This window comes from Tupaia chinensis, unplaced genomic scaffold (genome assembly GCF_000334495.1).
Source record: "Tupaia chinensis unplaced genomic scaffold, TupChi_1.0 Scaffold000637_1, whole genome shotgun sequence".
Lineage (NCBI taxonomy): Eukaryota > Metazoa > Chordata > Mammalia > Scandentia > Tupaiidae > Tupaia > Tupaia belangeri.
In genome coordinates, this window is record NW_006160158.1 from 505,499 (window position 1) to 513,231 (window position 7,733).

Below are 7,733 nucleotides of genomic sequence, written 5' to 3' on the forward strand. Positions count from 1 at the left end.
GAGGGAAAGACTAGCTGAGGATAGCCAACGGCTGTGCATGTCTGATGTCTTTAAAAGGCCTTTGTTACATAGACCTAGTCAGGAAAATTTCACTCCAGAAAGAAACTCTAGTGGGGTGACAGTCTTTCTCCTCTTTTTATCTTCTGAATACAGTCTACATTATGAGGTGAATTTTCCACTAGTTCTTATTTCTCCTTTCTCTGGGAACCTAGGTCGGAGAACACCGTAAGCCATTTTTAGGAGTTTATTTTGTATTTTGGGGAAAACAATTCATTATTTATCTAAATGTTCAGGTGCTGAAATTTCTTGGGCCATATTTGTGTGATTGGGAAAGTCATGACGTGTTTCTGAGTAGAAAAACAGAACAATTGACTTTCCAAATGACCTATTTATTTCTATGTTAATGCCTCTTCCCTACTAATTAACCTTTCTAGCCAAAATTAACTCGAATATAGATACTTTTATTTTGAATTGACATTTTTTTTTCTACACTGTCATGTTATTTATTAGGTTTTGGAAGAGGGATTTATCCCACAATAAAAAAAAAATAATGCAAATTTAGGGAACCAGCAGTTAGCGTAATGGCTATGTCGCTGGATTCCCACGTAGTCAACCATGGTTCACATCCCGGACCCGGTGGCTTAAAACTCACGCTGGGTGTGTGTGCGTGCATGCCCAAGATCCCGAGAGGAGAATGGAGGAGAAGGGATTGCGGTGTGACCATCCCCTCTGAGGGGTGATTTCTCGCTTTCTGTCTCTATGTCTCTCTCTGTCTGTCTGGCGAGCGCACGCACCCTATAGCAAAAACCTCTCCAAAAAAAAAAAAAAGAAAGGAAAAGAAAAAAGAACTTAGGGGTGGTATTCATACAAAGCAATACTTTCTGGGTCCACAGAGGTTGGAACATAAGGTGCTATGTGCTTCGATTAGGTAAAGGCAAGTTGGACATATAAGACCATTGCGATACCACACAAATGAGGCTCCTTTTAATTCGATCATGCATCTTCCCTCAGCCCATAGTTTTTGTTTATCTTGAATACCCATAATTCAAACAGCTGGTTGAAATTTATGGCCATCGAAAGCCATTCAGGACTGAATTAGTGAAGTTAGATGGGAAGAATCATGACTATTATAACGAACAGGAGAATTATAACAACAAAAATCTCATGCATTTTTGTAATCCCAGTCAAGGTAAAGAACCTAAAAATCTATATTCCCAAGTACATGTGTCCCCGAGATAGCCATGTATTAATAGGTCAGGTGAATTATCAATAAACTGCTCTTTGTCTGGAGCTGTATGAAGTGCTTTTTGTTTGTTTATGCTCACAACGGTCCTTCAAAGGAAGTATTGTTGCTATCCCCATTGTTCAGAGCAGAGACAGGATACAGAACTAGTAAGGAGGGAAATCACATTGGTATGGATTCTGTTCTGTGAGGAATTTTGTTGTTATTTTTTTTTAATTTCCGTAAGTGCCTAACCTAATGCTGTTCTGCATCTGTAAACTGCTTGCACTGCCCTGGGAAAGTGTTGTATCTCAATCAGCCGGTTCAGCTCCCTGGAAGTGACTGGGCCCAGCAGCTGCATACCAGGATAGCGGAGTCCTACCCAAACCAGTTGGACCGGACTTTTCTGCATGTGAGTGACTGGGCCCAGCAGATGCAGACCACAGATAGCAAGATCAGCCCAAGTCTATACTTTAGGCCCAACATACCAGACTTTATGGTTACTGGACCTGCCATAGCCTGCAACCTTGCTTGCCTTGAACTGTGGATGGCTACTGAATCACAAAATAACCAGGTCCTGAACTGCTGAAAACCAGACAAGTTATTTCTAGTTACTCAAAAAACAGTTACTTAATGATAAAAATGTTCATCCTAGGAAGGTCTCTCCAGGTATAAATATGATTTATTTTTTTATTTAAAACCTTGTCCTTCCTAGTGTGGAAGATTTAAGAGATCCCATGCTTTAAAATAAGAGCTTGATGGAGTCCTGGAGAAGGATGGTCTAAAAGCCAGGGTCTTTATCATTCTTACAGATAACCTAACTCTCTCACTAACATGTCTGAGAGCATCAGACAAGGGACCACACACGTTCTTACAGGCTGCTAGATCCAGTATCTGAATAACCTAATGGTCTGACTTGTTAGAAGAATGGACAACTAGGGGTTTTTTTGTTTTTTGTTTTTAAATTAAGGCATTAGGGACCAGCAGATGGCATAATGGTTACAACACTGGACTCATATGTGGTCAATTGTGGTTTGAGTCCCAGACCCAGTGGCTCAAAACTCATGTCGGCCGTGTGTACATGTGTGCCCAAAATCCTGAGAGGAGAATGGAAGAGAAGGGGTAGCAGTGTGGCCATTCCTCCTGGGAGGTGATTTCTCACTTTCTGCCTCTTTATCTCCCTCTGTCTCTCTGGAGAGTGCACATGCCCTATAGCAAAAATCTCTAAAATAGTAATAATAATAAGGCATTAGTGTTTAGTCACACAGATTGGGACCATCAAAGCTCCTACTGCTAGAAAAAAAAAAAGGGCTTAAAAGATGATAACAAGCACTGCTACAGGGAATTAAAGTCATTCCCATCTCAGACAAGCCATAGACATTGTAGAGTCTGTCGCTTGTAGCATTCTTTGTCTCTCCGTCGTGGCCACTTAGAAAACCTTAGGGCTCCCAAACAGCATAATGGTGATATTGTTCCCATCTCAGCAGACTGTCTCTTGCCTTAGTTTCAGATAAAAAGAGAATTTGTTATCCTTCTTAGGAAGCAACTGATTGGGCAATATGCTTTTCACTTTTGCTAAATCTCCCAAAGCAATTTGCTTTTTAGTGGGAGGAAAACAAGCATATCTACTCTTTAGATCATAATACTGTGCTAAAATGGATTTAAAGGCTTGGCATGCAGCAGAATTTTGCCTTTGTCAATTACATAGATGAATTTTTTTTAGAGAGATTTTTGCTATAGGGTGAGTGTGCTCGCTGGAGAGGCAAAGACACAAACAGAAGCAAGAAATCACCCCCCGCAGGGAAATGGCCACACCACAATCCCCTCTCTTCTCCTCTCAGGATTTTGGGCACCCAGGCACACATGCCTAGCATGAGTTTTAAGCCACCCAGTCCAGAACTCGAACTGTGTCAACTATGTGGGAATCCAGCAATATAATCATTACGCTATCTGCTGGTCCCGCACAGATGAATTTTAATTAACATCTTAAATGTGTGACTTCCATAAACTTAGATTATTATTACAAGTATAAAGTCCAAGAGCTATTCCAGACGGACACCATTTTGGCCCTGATGATATCTAGACAAACTTCCTCCCAAAGTAAATACTGTCTTTCAGTTAAACCCCCTCTGTTTAAAAAAAAAAAAAATAAAGATGCAGAGATTAGTAGGCTTTTTGGTTCTTGTTTGCTATATGGCACATGTGGTCACCAGAGACAGAAGGGAAGGGAGAGAGAAAGAAAAATACCATCCCCCAAGTGATGGCCACACCTCAATCCATTCTTCTCCGTTCACTGCTCGAGATTTTGGGCCTACAAGCATATACACCCTATCGTGTTTTGCAAGCCTCCAAGTCTGGGACTCAATCACATAGTCAGACATGTGGGATCCCCCTGCTTTAACCATAACATCACCTGGCTGGCTCAAGGCATTTTTTTTTCTTTTTTAGGTTTTTGCCATAGGGTGCTTGTACTTACCAGAGAGAAACAGAGAGAAAGTGAGAATTCAACCTCAGAGGGTATAGCCATGCCTCAATCCCTTCTCTATCTCCTTTCAGGAATCTGGGCACACACACATGCACCTAGTGTGATTTTCAAGCTGGTGGGCCCAGGGTTTGAACCATGGTTGGCCATTTGGGAGTCCAGTGCCTCAGTCATCATGACATTGTCTGGCCCCAACCTTTTCAATTACTAGAGATAGCCCACTCAATATTGGGACAGGCTTCTCTAACCTAACCTTTTGGAACATGCACAAATTAGAGAACTCTAATGGAAGAAAGAAGTAAGATGCCTGAAAGCTTCACAGGCCATCGTACAGGCTGCCTTCACCTAGCTCACAGAGCTGGCCACTAAGCCACTCGGAGCCTCCACTTGGACTGAACCACATGTCCCCAGACTTGGTTACAAAACAAGACAACTTTACTCATAGAAGGACATCTGGGGTCACAAATTATGTTTCAAAAACTGAGTTATGACAGTATCCCCAGCCACAAGGTAGCTAAGGCTAGTGAGCGCTCTGCCCTAATATCCAAAAAGCATCTCAGCAAATACAATAAAACGTAATTCACAGGGCCAGCAGGTGGTATAGTGGTTAAGATAATGGACTCCTACATGATCCACTGAGATTCAATTCCTGGACCTGGCAGCTCAAAACTCACACTGGGGTGTGTGTGTGTGCATGCCTAAAATCCTGAGAAGAGAATGGAGAAGAAGGGATTGCAGCATGGCCATCCCCCACATTGGGGATGATATCTCACTTTGTGTTTCTCTCTCTCTCTCTATAATGAGCACACATGCCCTAGAACAAAAGCCTCTTAAAAACAAACAAACAAACAAACAAAAAACCTGAATTCACTAGGCATCTCAACCATACCTGAGAGTTGCCAGATGGAAGCCCAGATCAGGAAATTCAGACCCTACCATTAAAACCAAAGTATCTCAACACATAGGACTTTATTTCTTTTTAATCTGTTCTCCAACTTTCTATCAAGGCATTATTTTTAGAAGGTGCTGTTTGAGCCCTGTTTTACAACTGGAAGGGGAGGGACCTTCATTGAAGTTGGTAACACCAAAAGCAACATCTATGTTCTTCCCAGAGAAACTTGAGAAGCTACAGAATCAAGGTCTTAAGTACACACCTTTAATAATCTAGCCCTGGGATCAAGCCCTTCACATGGATCACTGGAGTATTGCATCCAAGTTACTACCAAAAAATCCCTGGAAAACACTGGCCAAATATACAGAGAAAGCAGCATTTTAATTTCACGTATTAATGCCAACCAAATATGTGAATATATGTGTTAATTTACATACATATACACACACACACACAGATGTAGTAAAAAGACTGCAGAATCACGCAGTGGCCATCTTTTTGTTTGTTTTTTACCATCATTTTAAGGGTTTTTTATTAAAAAAGTTGTTTACATTCATTCACTGTACATCATTACAACGTACAAGTGAGTTTTCTCATCCAGCATACACTGTATATTGACTCAATCAAGGATAGTGCCATAGGTGTTATAGTCAACAAATAAGCTTCCATTTTTGTTTCTTATATATTTTGCTTCTTTTGTCCTCCCCTTGATTCCCTCCCTCTCACCCTCTGCCATGTTCTACCCTCCTCCCATACTGTCTCAGGTATGGTTGTTTTCCATGCCTTTTTTTTCCCCCATATTTTATTGATTCACAAAAGATCTTAAATTAGTCTCAATACTTTCAATAGCAAGTGTAGCTGATATAAACATATGTATGAACACATGTCTTACTTTAGGCATAAAACTCAGTGAGTAGAATGAACATACTATAAAGTAGCACCTAGCTGAGACTATATAGCTTACTACAGTCATTAAATAGATTTTTTATGGATTTATTTTAATTTCAGGAAAGGCAGTTTTAGTTTTAGTAAATCAAAATAAAAAAAAATGTTAAGAAAAATTTCCTGAAGTCTTAAAGCCAGCAAAAAGTTTAAGATTCTGTTCAATTAGTAGGTAGAAAAACAGATATGGACAAAGCTAAAATCCAGTAATGAGTGCACTGCAACTTTCTTCTGAAACTTTTTTCTCTCTCTCCATTCCCCTTTTTATAAAAAGGCATAAACTAACTTATTTGAAAAAAAATTGGCTTATTTTGTCTGTTATTTGCACAAAGTCCCATAAGAATATTAATTGATTTAGCTGGCTTTGCTGGAACCTTTCATAAGGAACTTTAGATTAAACTCTTTAAAAAGCCTCCAAGGCTACTGAGCTAAGTCACGAACTCACCATCTGACTGGGCCTTTAAGTTTCTGTACTTGAAAGCTTTTTTTTTTTGGCCTGTCAGGAAGTGACATTCTTTATATACCTCCCAGGCAAAACTGTTTATAATACCAGGCAATCTTTTCAAGAGTTTCTGTTGGCTTTCTTGATATCTGCCTTAGTTCCTTAACTTTCTGATCATGTCTTCAGAAATGACATTCCAGTCAAAGTCCTGGCCATAACCAGTATTTCCAATTTCTGATGCAAGACAACTGATATTATTGAACTTATGCAAATAACCATTCTGCTAAAAAATAACAACACTCCCAAATATTTTCCAATTCCAGAGGCATCAAAAAAAAGACCCCTCTTTTATTTTTAATTTCCAAAAAAATTTAACTAATTGCTGAGCCTATCCATAGTTCAGGATTTAAGGATAAATATCCTTAAATATAAAAACAAAGCATAGAGGGACCAGCAGATTGCATAATGGTTACATTGCTGGACTCCCACTTAGTCTTCTGTAATTCAAGTCCTGGACTGGGCAGCTTAAACTCATGCCGGACGTGTGTGCTGCGTGCATGCCCAAATCCCAAGAGGAGAATGGAGGAGAAGGGATTGTGGCATGGCCATCCCCCTGGAGGGTGATTTCTTGCTTTCTGTTTTTCTGTCTCTCTGTCTTTCTGGAGAGCACACACACCCTATAGCAAAAACCTCTCTAAAAAAAAATAATAAGTAATAAATAAACAGAAAACAAACAAACAAAAAAACATAGAAGGAAATCAGCAACGTTTTCAGTCAAAAACCATAAAATTCTATTTCACCAGTTCAGTCTCAGGTAATTAATCTCTCTTCTATTGAATCTGTGGTATTACTGTGGTCTGATCTTTCTGTTTAAATTCTGGAATTTAACATTCAATATTATTATCGATCTTTCTGGACTTATCCCTACCACTAAGTTGGCCATTTTCTTGGTTGTTTTTTATACTCTTATTTCTGTGTATCTGTCTTTAGTTTTACTGGTATAGCGTTCTATTCAGAACTTCTTGAAGAACTGGTCTAGTGTTAGTAAATTCTTTCAGATTTTGTTTATCTGAGAATGTTTTTGTCTTTTCTTCCCATATGAAAGATAGTCATGCCAAGTATAGTATTCTTGGTTGAAGTTGTTTTTACTTAATACTTTAAATATATTTTCCCATTTTTTCCTTGCTTGCATTGTTTCCAGTAAAAGGTCCAATGTTAGCCTAATGGGAAATCCTTTGTAAGTAACTTGACATTTCTCTCTTGCCAGTTTTAGTATCTTGTCTTTGTCTGTGTTTTTTGCCAATCTGATTATGATGTGTCTTGGAGAAGATCTTCTTGAGATGATTCTCTTTGGATTCTTTGTATTTCTTAGGTCTGGATAATTGAATGCCTCTCTAGGTTTGGAATGTTTGTTTGTTTTTATAATTGCCAGAGGGCACATTCCCTTGCCAAGGGGAAATGGACAGATACATACAGAAAAAGAAAGAGGGAAAAAGAACCTCCAAATGGGGTGTGGTCATATTCTAATCCCTTCTCCATTTTTTCATTCTGTCAGCCCCTCCCCTGGGGCCGTGGTTGGAGTGCACCCATCCCTGACATCACTAATCAGCCTTCTGCAGACCTCTAGGGCTGAGGCACAAATTGGGCCAGAACCAAGAGAGCCCCTGGGGGTTTACTGCATGAATGCCTACAGTGGCACCATGACCAAGAAGCTGATCCAGTTTGTGAAAGGCGGAGGGGGCCAGACCTAGTA